This window comes from Pleurodeles waltl, chromosome 5 (genome assembly GCF_031143425.1).
Source record: "Pleurodeles waltl isolate 20211129_DDA chromosome 5, aPleWal1.hap1.20221129, whole genome shotgun sequence".
In the NCBI taxonomy this organism is placed as follows: domain Eukaryota; kingdom Metazoa; phylum Chordata; class Amphibia; order Caudata; family Salamandridae; genus Pleurodeles; species Pleurodeles waltl.
In genome coordinates, this window is record NC_090444.1 from 865,764,829 (window position 1) to 865,781,070 (window position 16,242).

Below are 16,242 nucleotides of genomic sequence, written 5' to 3' on the forward strand. Positions count from 1 at the left end.
AATCTATCTAGAATAGCAGATGACAAGGTTGAACAACAGGCAACACAAATGCGTCTCCATCTCTAGCGGGTAGAAGGCACTTTTAACTAGGAGCAGTTCCCCACAGGGGATATTAGGTTGGATCAACGTTTACTCATTGTCGCTGAGCCTGCTGTTCTCTGTCCCCACAGCGTCCCTGGAGCGTTGTGCGGATTTGCGTCCCACATGTTAAGCGAACTTCAACACCTCCTTGGCAACAGTGAATATGTGGGCAGACCCTTCGAAGGACACCTTCAATTTAGCCGGGTAGAGGAGGGAGTACGGGACCTGCGCCTGCAGAAGAAGCCGCTTTGCAGGCAGAAACTCACGGCGGGCAGCCTGTACAGCCGGGGTGAAGTCAGGGTAAAATTAGATGTTATTTCCTTTGTGCGTAATGGATCCTCTCTCCCTTGCCATCTTAAGGATCAAATCTCTGTCTTGGTAGTTCAGGATTCTCGCAATTATGGGTCGGGGCGGCGCACCCACGGGGGGCTTCTGGCTCAGCGACCTATGCTTCCTCTCAACCGCAAACACCGCCGAGAGGCTGGGGTCAAACAGTTCGTGTAGGAGTTCAGTGATATATGTTTCCATTTTATTTATGGCAGTGGTCTCCGGAATTCCTGTGATGCGTAGATTATTGCGCCGGGACCGTGCTTCCAAGTCCTCATTCTTTGCATGGATTATTCCTAATAATTTGTCCATGTGCAGGAGTTGGTCCCTTGTTTCTACTTGAAACTCATGACATTCTGATTGGCGGGTCTCAAGCGTGTCCAACCTCGTCTCGTGTGTGGCCACCTGGGTTTTTACTGAGTCTAACTGACTGGTGAGATTGTCCAGTTTAGTATCAATATTACGGAGGCTGGAGCGCATCTCAAGCATCAGTGTGCGCAAATCTTCGCCTTGGTCGTTTGCGGCTAGGTCGCGCCCCTCTGCCGTCTGGGGCCCCTGCTCCAACTCTCCCTGGCGCGTGGAGTGCTTATGATCAAAGTTCAGCTTCGGCTGTTTAGCATCGTGCTTCCCCATGGCAGAGAGAGCTCCACCCAGTCCTACCGCGAGTTATTAGCTAAGTCCCACAGCCACCTCCGTTCTAGCGTAGTCGCAGCTGGGTACCTCAACCCCCCTCGCCGCGCCCGCGCCGACCAATTCCGTTTTGACAAGTCACTATGTCGCTGCTTGCACCTCCACTGGGTTCCTTTAAATTGACTCTCCGCAACTAACCAAAACTGTTGCCAGGGTGCAAGTCAATGTCCATTATGCCATCCACCAGCGCAGGTCGGCGGAAGGGGGACCCCCACGTTCTCCCCTCCGTACTCACGAGACAATCGGACAGGTCCTCGCAGCACCTGTCCCTTCTATCGACTTTCCACCTTTTGCCCAGCTGTGTCTGTTCGCAGGCCCCCAGGCGCCTCCCCTCTGCTTCTTCGGAGCGCGCTATTCATGGCTCAGGGCAGATCAAACACTTCCACCTTTTTGAACGCACCAATTTCCTCCACAGGGCGCCCACGGTATCTACGAGACTCCGTGATGGTGCACAGCCTCTCTCCAATTCACGCACCACCTCACTCTGTTCTCGGCACTTTTGGCCCCAAAATGGCGGCCGCCACCTCTAAAGTCCGCCTCGTCGACTCCCGCTGCAGGCCCAGCGTCTCCGTTCGTCGGAGCGCAGTCCAAATGTCACCCTTATTGCCGCCTTCGGGGGTCCCACATCTTGTCGGCGTCCTCTGCACTTTCCGGCAACGTCCCGCGCTCAGAGCCGCCGCCCGGCAGCGCGGCCACGCGATCCTACCTCCCAGGCAGCCCGGGGCCGCTCCAGCTCCTCAGCTCCTGCAGGATCCCCCGGGCAGCTTATCAATGCCGGGACCTTCCGCGTCCCGGCTCCGCCACGGCTCTGGTCCCGCCGCCGGCACACGCCCCCGGCTCGAGTCAGGGCTCCTCCACCAGCGGGCTCCGTCAGACGCCGCCGACAGCTCCGCTCTCAGGCCGCACTTTCCCCCAATTCCACGCAGGCCATAAAATAAAACAATTCACATGTCGTCACCTGCGTCGCACCGTCATCCGCACATTAACACAGGTTTTGGCAGTTTGGGCTCGCCCCGATGTTAAGGATTATTAAAGGATTACAATGCGGCCGGCGGAGCACACTCAAAGAGCGGCCATCTCGCTGCTCAGCAGGCCACGCCACAGTATCACCAATCTTTGATGATCACATGTAACGAATAATTAGGACGATGACTACTTAGGATTACTTGGCTGATTACACTTTGTTTTTACTATTTTGTATCATCTCTTCTTATTCTTGGGACCCTTCGAACAAATTACTTCTAAGTTACATTATTCTCCTCATCGATTAAAAGAAGGACCAAATAAACATACTGACCGTCATGCCGAAGAATTTTATACACACTCCTGAGATCTTACTCTGTGTCGTGTGACACCTTATTCGGTGTCTTTCTATCAATTTTGTAAGCGCCTAAGGCTGTTCGCATTAATTAATGCATAGCAATTTCAAGATGGCGCCCATTTTTTCTTTTAACACTCTGTCCTTTTTCTGTTTCGGGCCAGCCGATGATTCTCATCATCGATTAAAAGAAGGACCAAACAAACATACTGCCGAAAAATTTTATACACACTCCTGAGACCTTACTATGTGTCGTGTAAGACCTTATTCGGTGTCTTTCTATCAATTTTTATAAGCACCTAGGATTATTCGCATTAGATAATGCTTAGCAAATTCATCCACCCAGTTGGACACTGTCTTTTAGTTGTGTCTTTCACACTTCAAGATGGCGCCCACTTTTTCTTTCAACACTCTGTCCATTTTTCTATTTCAGACCAGCCGATGATTCTCATCATCGAATAAAAGAAGGACCAAACAAACATACTGCCCGTCATGCCGAGGAGTTTCACACACACTCCTGAGACCTTACTCTGTGTCTCTTCTATACCTTATACCTCTAGGTAAGTGACATTAATGTTAACTTATGTATTTTGCACTTTATTTTGAGGGGGCTGAGTCTGGTTGTTCAACTTGGAAGCAACATATGATTATAATCTTTGTTACATCGGTTTTAGATGAGACGGAGGGCTTACATGTCCTTTTTCTCTACATACACGCCAGCTTAATTATCGGGGAGCAAGACACAGCGCCCCCAACACAAGAATTTACCCAAAAGAACTGTTTTGTTTATAGGTATGTGACCTTTTACTTCTAGATTTATGCCATATTGCTTATTCTTGTCACTACTTCCTTAGTATAGCGATCTTCTCTTCTAGATCGCACCGTAAAAGATTTTGGATCCATACGTGCTGACTTATGAGTACTCCCTCACGAAGACTCGGGGATAATGGTGTTTTGCCCCGTCACGTGATTCCCACTACTCTTTCTCTATTGGTACGTGATAGTCCTTTTGTTAGTTCCTTTTAAAATCAGCTTACTCATTATCTTCCTCCTAATGACTTACAATCATTTTATTTCAGATCGTACATTATCTTGAAGAGTTTTACTTGATTAGGATAACCCATCTATTTATGTTAACACCTAACTTATATTTTGGTACGATTTCCTTTATTCAGACACACTTTCGAATGCTTAATTTAGCACACTTACTCACCAATTTCCAAGGTGTTATGACGCCTTTCTGTTTCCTTTTTTCCTAATGACACCCTGTCATCAAGAGTATATTTCTCAACCTTAGTTTCCGTTTCTCGTCGCCACATATCTAGTGGCAGTCTTTATCCCTATTTCTAATTCTCAATTTCTACTTTGTTTCACGTGCACATCAAACTTTTGGTGATATTTATAATAATAACAAGTTTATCACTTGTGGTAAACTGTAATCACAGTTTTTTCTCTGTGGCTCCGTTTGGTAATGTCACTTGATGATTTTAGACACTCACGTGGTACTGGTGAAGAACTTGGCTACGATTTTAGTGCCAGGTATTAATTTTCCATTATCATGTATAATTACAGATTATACCCAAGCTCATTATTATGTTTCTTACAGCCCCGAGGAAGTCAATGAGATTAATTTCTCAGAGACTAAACACGTGTTGGCTGTTGGATGTTGTTGTGATGACCACATATGGAATCTTTCTGATGTGATGAACATGTATGAAAACCTCGCACAAGAATAAAGACACTGAACCTTAACTCTGTTTGGATTATATATTGATTTTCCAAAGACCAAGAACCTAAGTTTACAGACGCTTATCTTATTTCATACGAGTGCCCTGGCCTTTTGAATCAATCTGCCAGAGGGATGGCTGAACTGCACAAAGGACTTATCTGGACTGCTCCTCTTTTGTTGCCCTGCTGCCTAGAGTCTAAGGACTCATCTGGATCTGGATTCTGTATGTTCGCTGCTGCCAGCTGCCCCACTGACTTTAGCTGCACTAAGCACTCCAAAGACTGCCAGGAGGAACCACCACTACAATCCCTGGTTTATGTGAGCTGGCTGGCCTGCACTTGTGCCTGCTCAAAGTACCCCTCCCAAGGAGTTTAGGGAAGGGGGGAGCGCTGTCTTTGTCTTCTGCTCCTTAGTTTGTTTTGTCTGCCTAGCGCGTGAAGAGCGCTTTCATAATTTTTGCACAAGTGTCTGGTGAGCGCTTCCACTTGGTACTTTGGTGGTACAAGGATAATGCCTGGTCAGTGCTTCATTATTACTAGTGTGTCAGTGCAGAGAGAGCACCTCTCCACTCCCTGGTGATGCCTCTATAGCACAAGGGCACGCTGCCACCACTTCTGGAGATTTCCTACAGTACCTGGTGAGTACTTCTTGCAGTTCGGCGAGAGGCCTTCCCCCACCTAGGCCCCCTGCAAATGGAACCTTGACGAGTGACACTAACGGTGCCAGGTTGAGGACTCCTTGCCCGAATTGCCGCCAGCAGGTGAGGATTTCCCCAGGTGAGGCCACGGTCTGTGAGGAGGGAGAAGTAAGTACTGACCCATACAACTGGGCCAGACAGCGCGTTCCTGGTCCCTCGCCACTCGGCTGCACCAGCTCTTCATGGCGAGCTCGGTGCCTTTTTTTCCTGTGCTGCCATCAGAATCCCCCTTAAAGGTGGCACCACTCTCCTGCACCAGCTCTTGGAACGGAGCCCGACACACTGGTGCCTGCTTCTCTAGTTGGGAGGGATGGGGACGGAAATACTGACCCGCCCAAGACTGGCCTGATTACTGTGCTGGGGGGGTGGGGGGTGTAGCCGTTCCGCGCTACTCTAGAGGGTGGCCTTGCTGTGTACCAAGCGAGGAGGCTGGATTGGAGTTCCGTCCTGGAGGGGTCCAATGCCTCGGGGATTATTCCTGCCGCGCAGCGTCCGGATTTACCCTGGAGGAGAGGAACAACCGTATTGTGTGCAATAGGCTCGCAGAAGGTTTTGCCCCCTGTACTGTGTATATTCCTCACACAGGGCCCTGGGACCATATAGAGCTTCTGTATCATAATGCTATTGGAGAATGTATGTGGGGACCCTTACACCTACTGCTTCATACTCTACGACCCTTATAAAAATCATACGGAGGTCCACACAGCGAGTCCACTGTACTGTATAAGGAACACGGTCATCATCCCTGATGTATATAGGCTGGCATAGAATGTTATCTTGTCCACGTGTGTATTTTCTAAAAGGGGGAAAGAGGTTGGATCTCATGCCCTGAGGCGACGCACGGGTAATGTATTGTATACCAGTAGGGGTTATGATGGTATTCAGGATTGCAAGTATCTCATTTTAGAGTCTGTGTGAGTTGCTTAGTTATTGCTTTAGAGTTAATGCAGTGCAAAGCCATGTATTTAATCCATAGCGGCGCTGGGGCCCACGCGTATTATTACAAGGATTCGAATGAAGGATGCAGTTGTTTAGTGTGTATGCATTTTTCCTGATGGCATTTCAAAGAATTTCTGTGAGTCAGAGCAATCAGTGGCCATTGTTTGACCTTGTGAATAAGCTAGCACATTTTCTTGTTATTTAGGGCATTATGAGGAAAGTGGATGCATTGGCCCTTTATTGCCTTTTCACTGGAGCCAATTGAAAGCATTTTACCCACGTTGAGCATTTATCAGGGAGAGGCGCACCTGGTCCCCATTCCAACGGTACAGTGGCCAGCTTTCAGTATGGTATGCTTCGGGGAATCAGACACCCCTTCTGGCAATTGAGGAGTGGCTCCAATTGTTACTGCACCTAGTACAAGGCTTGGACTTTATTAAAGGTCCTATCCTTTACAAGGAAAATGAAGCAGGTTAAAGGTTTGTTTTGAAGGTAGGTCAAGGGGGCATAACTAAACCCAAACTTGGGGGGGGGGGGGGCTAGCACTTAAAAAAGTGGGGGTGGGAGCCATCTTCAGAGATGCATTAAAATTGCTTGTTGGGATCCCTTCACTTCTCTGGTACAATACCATAATGTCTGGTGTCATTATTCTCAAAGATATATATTTGATAATGTATTTTTAAGTTCACTGGCAAGTATTGATCGTCTCAGCTTGAGTACTTGATAATATTTATAGTGCATTGAGGGTTCTTCATCAAGGAATATTAGCTTTATTCATATTGTTGTGTGACACATTTAGCCTTTAACCTGGTAAGATGAAGAATTTTGTGTACTACTCCACTGAACCACCAGAGGATGTATTCCATCAACAGAGCCAACACGGGCTCTGTCGACAGAATACCTAAGGGCCGTCTGTCTCTAAATAAGGCGGACGGACCAAAAATTTGGCGGGAAGGGTACTATGTCATGCTTACGACAGACTACCCTGCTGCCAGAAAATCAAGCCCTTAGTACATAAATCAACTTTCTTACAGTCACGGGGAAAAATACCTTTTGTCTGGGCTTTGTAACACACAGAATGTTGAACCTGTATTTCCATCATTCTAAATAGTATCCCTGGGTTTTAGCTGCCACCAAAACTTATTTTTCCTTGATGTGCTTAGGCACTTTCAAGGCCTGAAATGGAGACCATTTGGAAAGATTTTTTCTGTACAGGCACGCATGAAACACAGAAATTGAGCATGAAGTGTGATTATCCAAGGTGCCATCATAACACAGAATTAATATCAAAACTTGTAATATACTACGATTTGTGGGTATCTGTGCATTATTAGGTAGTAATACATTTCATAAAAATGTAGGTGAAATTTTTACAGATGGCATAATAAGTGTACTTCAGTGGAATTCTTGTGTGAAGTTGGGTGGACTCCTGCATTCCATGCAGGTATCTATGTTGGCCCCTAGAGTAAAACGTTCAGATTCCAAGGGGCCCGACTAGCACTTTATTCTTCTGAGGTCAGTAAAATGAATACCAGTGAGGCTGGTAAAAACAAATATCTGTTATTACATTTTATTTTATGAGGGGTAGGGTTCATGGCATAAGACTCAGAAAATGATCATTTCTGATGGATACAACTACCTGTGGATTCCTCACCTCATGAATACTCCCATGGCGCCAGCATTCGACGGAAATCTTCTTACTAGTCTCTGCACGTCGACGAGGACGTCACTGTCTCGCACGCGACGCCGTCTGACGTCATACAGGCAATAAGAGGTCCTCGACGACGTGCAGACGTCAGTTCCCTTTTTTCCGTGCATTCGAAACGGTTATCTTCGAGGGAGCAACTGTTACTCTTGCGGTTACAGTGTATATCTTGCTGCGTACTCTTTCTCTGTGGAAATAATGTCGCAGAGAAAGTCTGGATTTAAGCCTTGTCGTGAGTGTGGAGGCAAGATGTCGGTGACGGATCCTCATTCCGATTGCCTTTGGTGTTTGAGCTCCGACCACGACGTCTCGACTTGTGATTCGTGTCAGCACATGAATCCGAAGGCCCTTAAAGAACGCGAGGCGAAGCTGTTTATGGCCAAGTCAAAGGAGAAGCATCACAAGAAAAAGTCTTCTCCAAGACATCGGCGTCATCGAGACTCCCGGCGCCGTAGAGAATCTCGGCGTCATTCAAGGGAGGCTCGTTCCAGGTCTCCGGATCGGCGCCGGAGGACATGGGAGGTCAGCCCCACGGTGACGCCGCATCCTTCGACGCCGTTGCTCTCTCCGGCGTCTCCAACTTCGCCTGGACAGGCGTCGGTGATTGAGGTATTGGAGCCTCAAGTGTTTTCTCCGACGCAGACGCCGAGGCCGGCGTCGGGGTCGCCTCCGAGTCAGGCACCCCAGTATCCGGCTTTTCCCACCCCTGGAGCCGATAGTTCCGCATTCTTGAATGCGATGTATGCCATCTTCCAACAGATGGCTCCAGGGGGTGCTCCGGCTGGGCCTTTGGCCTTTTCTTTGGGTGATCCTGCGCCTCTTCGGCCGGCACCCTTTATGCCCTTTCTCCCGTTTGGGAACGTGGGCTCGGCGCCAGTGTCGGCGCCGGTGGCCGCTCCGATGGCTTCGGACGGATTGGCCCCAGGGATTTCCATCCCGTCGACGTCGAGATTTCGGCCTGTGACTCCGGTGGGTCCATCCGTTTCATCTGCTCTTCAGTCGGCGCCGAAGTTACCTGTGGCGCCGGATGCGGCGTCGGTGGCTTCGGAAGATCGGCGCCGATCTCCGACTTCGGCGGAGGTATTGTCGACTCCGCGGATTGAGCAACGACTGCATTCAAGGAGGCGTGCTCTCCGGGTACTAGAGGAGCAGGAGTACCAACGAGCCCTAGAGGAAGGAGAGCTAGAGGACTCGGGTGATGGGCTGCGTGGACTGGAGTCGGCCAGTGGGCTGGACACTTCCCCTGAGTGGGACCTTTCGTCCCCGGGGGAATATACCGAGGAAGCTGCTTCCTTTCATACAGTGGTACGGAAGGCAGCTAGTTTTTTGGACCTGCCTTTGCCGGTGGTGGAGGCGAAACAAAACCTTTTGACAGAGGTGTTGCATCCGGCCTCAGCCGCGGCGGAGCCTCTATTACCTTTTAATGACGCTCTGCTGGATCCGGTTTTAGAGGTGTGGAAGAAGCCGGCATCTTCCCCAGCAGTTCACAGAGCCGTGGCCAGGAGGTATCGGACGGCTCCAACTGATCCTGGTTTCCTATCTAGGCACCCTACGCCGGAGAGCTTGGTTGTGCAGGCCTCCTGTTCGTCCAAGTCAGCGCCTGGTTCTTTTCCGACGGTGCCGGGGGACAGAGATTCAAAAAAGCTGGAGGCGCAGTCGAAGAAGATTTTTTCGTCCTGCAGTCTGGCTTTAAAAGCCACCAATGCAACCTGTATCCTGGGGAGGTATATTCATGCTCTGATGGATGACATCTCCTCTTCGTTTACAGAGCTTCCCCAGGGTCTTTTGGATCTTGTCTCTGATGCTCAGGCTGCTGCGACCCAAATTATCCAGACAGGACTGGATACCACCGACTCGGTAGCCAGAGCAATGGGCACAACTGTGGTGGAAAGGAGACAGGCCTGGCTCCGTAACTCGGGCTTTTCGGCAGATGTACAGTCCACATTGTTGGATCTCCCGTTTGATGGGGACAAACTGTTTGGGGCTAAGGCTGATTCGGCCTTGGAACGGTTTAAGGAGAGCAGGGCCACGGCTAAGTCGCTGGGACTCCAAGCTCCTTCTTCCACGGCCTCTTCCAGATTCTTCAGGAGGTTTCGTGGATTTGGGCGTGGCTCTTCCTCCTCTTCCTTTCGGGGAAGATATCAGCAACCTGCCTCTTCCCATCCCTATAGATCTTTTAGGGGGAGGGGTAGGGTCCGCACCAGGGGAGCTTCTCAGCAGCACTCTGCCTCTTCCTCATCCTCTGGCGGGGTGCAGCAGGGGAAGCAGCCTTAGGCTTCCACCATTTCCCACTCACTCCTCTCCTGTAGGGGGAAGATTACAGCATTTTCTCACCAAATGGGAGACTGTTACGTCGGACACTTGGGTTCTCAGTGTTGTGGGAAAAGGCTACACCCTTCCCTTTCGGGAGTTTCCGCCCCTCATCCCGCCCCGCCCTTCGTATTGTTCACAAGAACACCTCCTGTTGCTAGAACAGGAGGTAGAAGTCCTCCTTTTAAAGGGCGCGGTGGAGTTGGTCCCGGAGCAGGAAAGGGGTCAAGGAGTTTACTCAAGGTATTTCCTGATTCCCAAGAAGGATGGTCGTTTGAGACCAATTCTGGACCTGAGGATCTTGAATTGGTTCCTGAAGCGGGAAAAGTTCAAGATGCTGACCCTAGCACAGGTGCTTTTGGCGTTGAACATGGAAGACTGGATGGTGTCTGTCGACTTGCAGGATGCTTACTTTCATATCCCGATACTCAAGTCACACAGGAAGTATCTCCGGTTTGTGGTGGGATCGCAACACTACCAGTTTGCGGTCCTTCCGTTTGGTCTTACTTCAGCACCTCGAGTCTTCACGAAGGTGATGTCGGTGGTTGCGGCAGAGCTCAGAAGGAAGGGGATAGCAGTATTCCCTTACTTGGACGATTGGTTAATCAAAGCCAAGTCCCCGGAGCTTGTGTTGCGTCATCTGCAGTCAACAACCCAGTTGTTGTTCGACCTGGGCTTTTCGGTGAACGAGCCCAAATCTCACCTAGAGCCCTCTCAGCGCCTCCTGTTCATAGGGGCAGTACTGGATACAACATTGGGTCGGGCCTTTCCTCCGCCTCAGCGGATTCAAGATATTCAGGATTTGGTTCCAATGTTTCGAAATGGAGCGGTAGTTCCAGTCCTCAAGGTCCTTCGTCTGCTCGGTCTTTTTGCCTCCTGCATTCTGTTGGTCACGCATGCTCGCTGGCACATGAGGGCTCTTCAGTGGTGCCTCCGAAGGCAGTGGTCTCAACACAGAGGGGATCTAGAGGGTACTGTCAAGATCTCCAGAGATGCTGCTGTGGATTTGAAGTGGTGGATTGCAAGCAACAATCTTTCACAAGGAAAGCCGTTCCAGCAGTCGCCACCAGTGACAACAGTCATAACGGATGCTTCCACTCTAGGGTGGGGAGCTCATCTGGGGGATCTGGAGATCAAAGTTCTTTGGTCTCCAGAGGAACAGATTTTTCACATCAATCTGTTAGAGTTACGGGCTGTACGTCTGGCTCTCAAGGCCTTCCTCCCTTCCCTTCGTGGTCAGTCGGTACAGGTCCTAACGGACAATACTACCACGATGTGGTACATAAACAAGCAGGGAGGAGTGGGGTCGTACCTTCTCTGCAGAGAAGCTCTTCGACTATGGTCCTGGGCAAAGGACCATCGGATTTGCTTGATAGCAAACCATCTGGCCGGAGTTTTGAACGTGCGTGCGGACAGTCTCAGTCGCCACTTCTCGGCAGACCACGAGTGGCGTCTCCATCCAGATCAAGTCCGTTTAATCTTCCAGAAGTGGGGGTTTCCTCGGGTAGATCTGTTCGCCACTCGAGAGAACGCGCATTGTCTGTTGTTCTGCAGCCTTCAGTATCCGATGCAGGAAGCGTTGGGGGACGCGTTTCAAATGACCTGGTGCGGCCAGTTGCTTTACGCGTTTCCTCCCATACCCTTGATTCCTCGAGTATTGAGGAAGATTCGCCAAGACCGGGCTCTAGTAATCTTAATAGCTCCGGATTGGCCAAGGAGGGTGTGGTACTCCGACCTTCTCCAACTCTCAACGTGCCCGCCGCTCCGTCTCCCTTTCAGGGCAGACCTCCTCTCACAGTCGCAGGGGCAGGTTCTACACCCCAACCTCCAGAGTCTGCACCTACATGCCTGGAGATTGAACGGGGCAACCTGAGTTCCTTCTCTCTCCCGCCTGAGGTAGTGGATGTTATATTAGCGGCCAGGCGACACTCCACTAAATCTATCTACGCTAATAGGTGGTCTAAATTTGTTGCGTGGTGTGGAGAGAGGCAGATTGATCCTTTACATGCTCATCTATCGGACGTTTTGTCTTTTGCTCTATCTCTGGCGCAGAAAGGTTGTGCAGTGGCTACCATTAAAGGTTATTTATCGGCCTTGTCAGCCTTCATATGTCTTCCAGACCAACCATCTTTATTTAAATCCCCTATTGTTATCAGATTCTTGAAAGGTCTTCTAAATCAATATCCTCCAAAGCCATTCGTTATGCCGCAATGGGATTTGTCCTTAGTCCTGACTTTCCTTATGGGGTCCCCTTTTGAACCTATGCATTCTTGCCCCTTGAGGTATTTGGTTTTAAAAACAGTCTTCCTGATAGCTATAACATCAGCAAGGAGAGTGAGTGAGTTGCAGTCCTTATCAGTAAAACCCCCTTATACAACTTTTTATGGGGATAAGGTGGTGTTGAGGACCAAGGCTGCTTTCCTCCCGAAGGTTGTTTCACCCTTCCATTTGGCTCAGGCAATTACTTTGTCCACGTTCTATCCTCCGCCTCATCCTTCCAAAGAGGAAGAAAGACTGCACCGTCTGGACCCAAAGAGAGCGTTGAGCTTCTTTATCGATAGAACAAGGGATTTCAGGCTGGAGGATCAGCTGTTTATTGGATACGTGGGCAAGAGGAGAGGAAAGGCAGTCCACAAGAGAACACTATCCAGGTGGGTTGTTCTTTGCATTAAAATATGTTACTCTTTGGCAAAGAAGGATCCTCCTGAGGGCATTAGAGCTCATTCCACCAGAGCTAAGTCGGCCACTTCGGCCTTAGCCAGAGGTGTTCCTGTGGTCGACATCTGCAAGGCCGCAACTTGGTCGTCCCTTCACACTTTTGCAAAACATTACTGTTTAGATTCTGAGGTTAGAAGGGACGGTCATTTTGCACGGTCAGTGCTGCAGGATTTCTTGGTTTGACCATTTAGGCACCCACCGCCGGGCGTGGTACTGCTTTGGGACTCTATTCATGAGGTGAGGAATCCACAGGTAGTTGTATCCATCAGAAGAACGAGTTACTTACCTTCGGTAACGACTTTTCTGGTGGATACATTAGCTACCTGTGGATTCCTCACGGTCCCACCCGCCTCCCCGTTGCCTTTATGGTCTTGCCAAGTAATCCTTGAGTGCGCTCCTCTTGGTCCTTGAGGGTGCAATAGATGTATATATATAATATATTTGTATATATATATGTGTATATGGTATATACTTGGTGTGTGTATATATTTTAAAAGAGAGAGTTTTATATATATATGTACATAAAAAGATTTACAGTTATTCATACAATGTGGTGTATTTTACAATATAATGGATGTTGCCTTGCTCTTTCATTGCATTGCCTGGTTGTTCTCATGCACGTAAAAAATGATTGGTACTGACGTCTGCACGTCGTCGAGGACCTCTTATTGCCTGTATGACGTCAGACGGCGTCGCGTGCGAGACAGTGACGTCCTCGTCGACGTGCAGAGACTAGTAAGAAGATTTCCGTCGAATGCTGGCGCCATGGGAGTATTCATGAGGTGAGGAATCCACAGGTAGCTAATGTATCCACCAGAAAAGTCGTTACCGAAGGTAAGTAACTCGTTCTACTAGCCTAACAAAAGAAAGAATGATAAATGCATGAAACTGTCTCCTAGCAAGAGTGATGGGGTTAAGTTCCATCAGAAACAGAATTTGAAAAAAGTTCTGGACAAACAGGATTATTTACAGTGTAATGGTAAGAGTGAGTTGCAGGTGTACTAGTTTCTGTTGTCTTGCAGCAGCAGAGATGCGAGAGGAAAAGATAAACATGGCAATCCTAATACAAAACACATTTGAATTTCAAAGATTTCAACTGACTTTTCTGAGCATAAAACAAGTACTGCAAGATAATAAACACACGCTCTTGGGATTTTCCATTTCATAAAGTACCATTCATGTTGGTTAAACCTATGGTCATCTCTAACCTTGGGCATCTTTTTTATTAACATCCTTTCCTGTAACTAGTTAACCTTTACTTCTTTATTCTCACCTCAGCTTTTCCCTTTCCATTTCATTGTTTCTTCTGACCTTCTCCATTGCTTTTTACTTTCTCTATGTCCATTGTCTTCCCAGCTCTTTTCTTTTTATACTTCTGTTTTCTATCTTTTGCTTCCTTATCTGCCTACGCCCCTATCTCTTTTTCCTTTCTCCTACTGTCCTTGTCTAAATCTTCTCAGTAAATTTCTACCATATTTTCTGACTATTTAAAGGCTTTGATGCACTCTCAAAATCTGCATGACCTCTGTGACATGCAGCGTTCCTTCCACAGATAAAGTGCATTTAGACGACGGTGTAGACTGAATGTTGCCAAATCTGATTAAGTACAGAAAGCTTAAAACCCAGGACATATGTTCTTGCAACGTATGGTTAGGAACTGTGGTGGTTGTGGTGATAGTCACACAGTTTAAAGGCTCACTTTGGAGGTCCCTCATATGTAAAGGTTCACATAGAAGACATCCTTTTGCGCTTGCTTTAAACATCACTCATTTGGGCTTCTCTGAACAATCCAGTATTGATCCAGTACAGTTGGGTTTCAGTTCCACATTGGCTGGGTTTAAAAGGTAAAGTTATTCAGGGTTCCCTGTATAATTCTGTTTGTAATGCTACTACTTCGCCTTTTGAGGAACAATCAACAATATTGCAGCTGCACTGTGTAGGAAAGTACCATCTTGCCTGGCATGTTACCCCCATATTTCACTGTTTGTATGTTGTTTTAGTCCTTGTGTCACTGGGACCCTACCAGGCAGGGCCCCAGTGCTCATAGTATTTGCCCTGTATGTGTTCCCTGTGTGGTGCCCAACTGTCTCACTGAGGTTCTGCTAACCAGAACCTCAGTGGTTATGCTCTCTTTGCTTTCCAAATTTGTCACTACAGGCTAGTGACTAAATTTACAAATTCACATTGGCATACTGGTACACCCATATAATTCCCTTGTATATGGTACTGAGGTACCCAGGGTATTGGGGTTCCAGGAGTTCCCTATGGGCTGCAGCATTTCTTTTGCCACTCATAGGGAGCTCTGACAATTCTTGCACAGGCCTGCCACTGCAGTCTGCGTGAAATAACGTCCACGTTATTTCACAGCCATTTACCACTGCACATAAGTAACTTATAAGTCACTTATTTGTCTAACCTTCACCTGATAAAGGTTGGGTGCCAAGTTACTTAGTGTGTGGGCACCCTGGCACTAGCCAAGGTGCCCCCACATCGCTCAGGGCAAATTCCCCGGACTTTGTGAGTGTGGGGACACCATTACACGCGTGCACTATACATAGGTCACTACCTATGTATAGCGTCACAATGGTAACTCCGAACATGGCCATGTAACATGTCTAAGATCATGGAATTGTCCCCCCAATACCATTCTGGTATTGGGGGGACAATTCCATGATCCCCCGGGTCTCTAGCACAGAACCCGGGTACTGCCAAACTGCCTTTCCGGGGTTTCCACTGCAGCTGCTGCCAACCCCCCAGACAGGTTTCTGCCCTCGTGGGGTCCAGGCAGCCCTGGCCCAGGAAGGCAGAACAAAGGATTTCCTCTGAGAGAGGGTGTTACACCCTCTCCCTTTGGAAATAGGTGTGAAGGGCTGGGGAGGAGTAGCCTTCCCTAGCCTCTGGAAATGCTTTGATGGGCACAGATGGTGCCCATCTCTGCATAAGCCAGTCTACACCGGTTCAGGGATCCCCCAGCCCTTCTCTGGTGTGAAACTGGACAAAGGAAAGGGGAGTGACCACTCCCCTGACCAGTACCTCCCAGGGCAGGTGCCCAGAGCTCCTCCAGTGTGTCCCAGACCTCTGCCATCTTGGAAACAGAGGTGTTGGGGGCACACTGGACTGCTCAGAGTGGCCAGTGCCAGCAGGTGATGTCAGAGACTCCTTCTGATAGGCTCTTACCTGTCTTGGTAGCCAGTCCTCCTTTCTTGGTAGCCAAACCTCCTTTTCTGGCTATTTAGGGTCTCTGCTTTGGGGAATTTTTCAGATAACGAATGCAGGAGCTCACCAGAGTTCCTTTGCATCTCTCTATTGGGCTTCTACCAAGGATCCACCGCTGACTGCTCCAGGACGCCTGCAAAACCGCAACAAAGTAGTAAGACGACTACCAGCAACATTGTATCGCCTAATCCTGCCGGCTTTCTAGACTGTTTCCAGGTGGTGCATGCTCTGGGGGTAGCCTGCCTTCACCTTGCACCAGAAGCTCCGAAGAAATCTTCTGTGGATCGACGGAATCTTCCCCCTGCTAACGCAGGCACCAAAAGACTGCATCACTGGTCCCCTGGGTCCCCTCTCATCCTGCCGAGCGTGGTCCCTGGAACACAGCAACTCTGTCCAAGTGACTTCCACTGTCCAGTGACTCTTCAGTCCAAGTTTGGTGGAGGTAAGTCCTTGCCTCCCCACGCTAGACTGCATAGCTGTGTACTGCGTGATTTGCAGCTGCTCCGGCTCCT

At 48.9% G+C, this 16,242-nt stretch overlaps 1 protein-coding gene across 4 annotated transcripts in view; it reads left to right on the forward strand.

Annotated features, from left to right (window-relative positions):
• Nucleotides 1–16,242, forward strand: part of LOC138296106 (zinc finger protein 583-like) — a 369,595-nt gene that overhangs the window by 12,993 nt on the left and 340,360 nt on the right. The window contains exon 2 of one of the 4 annotated variants that reach the window (XM_069234962.1): nt 2,850–2,976. The exons of the other annotated variants lie outside the window; for them this stretch is intronic. The gene's annotated coding sequence lies outside the window, so the exon portion shown is untranslated. The remainder of the gene's footprint in view (nt 1–2,849; nt 2,977–16,242) is intronic. 4 annotated transcript variants of the gene reach the window in all.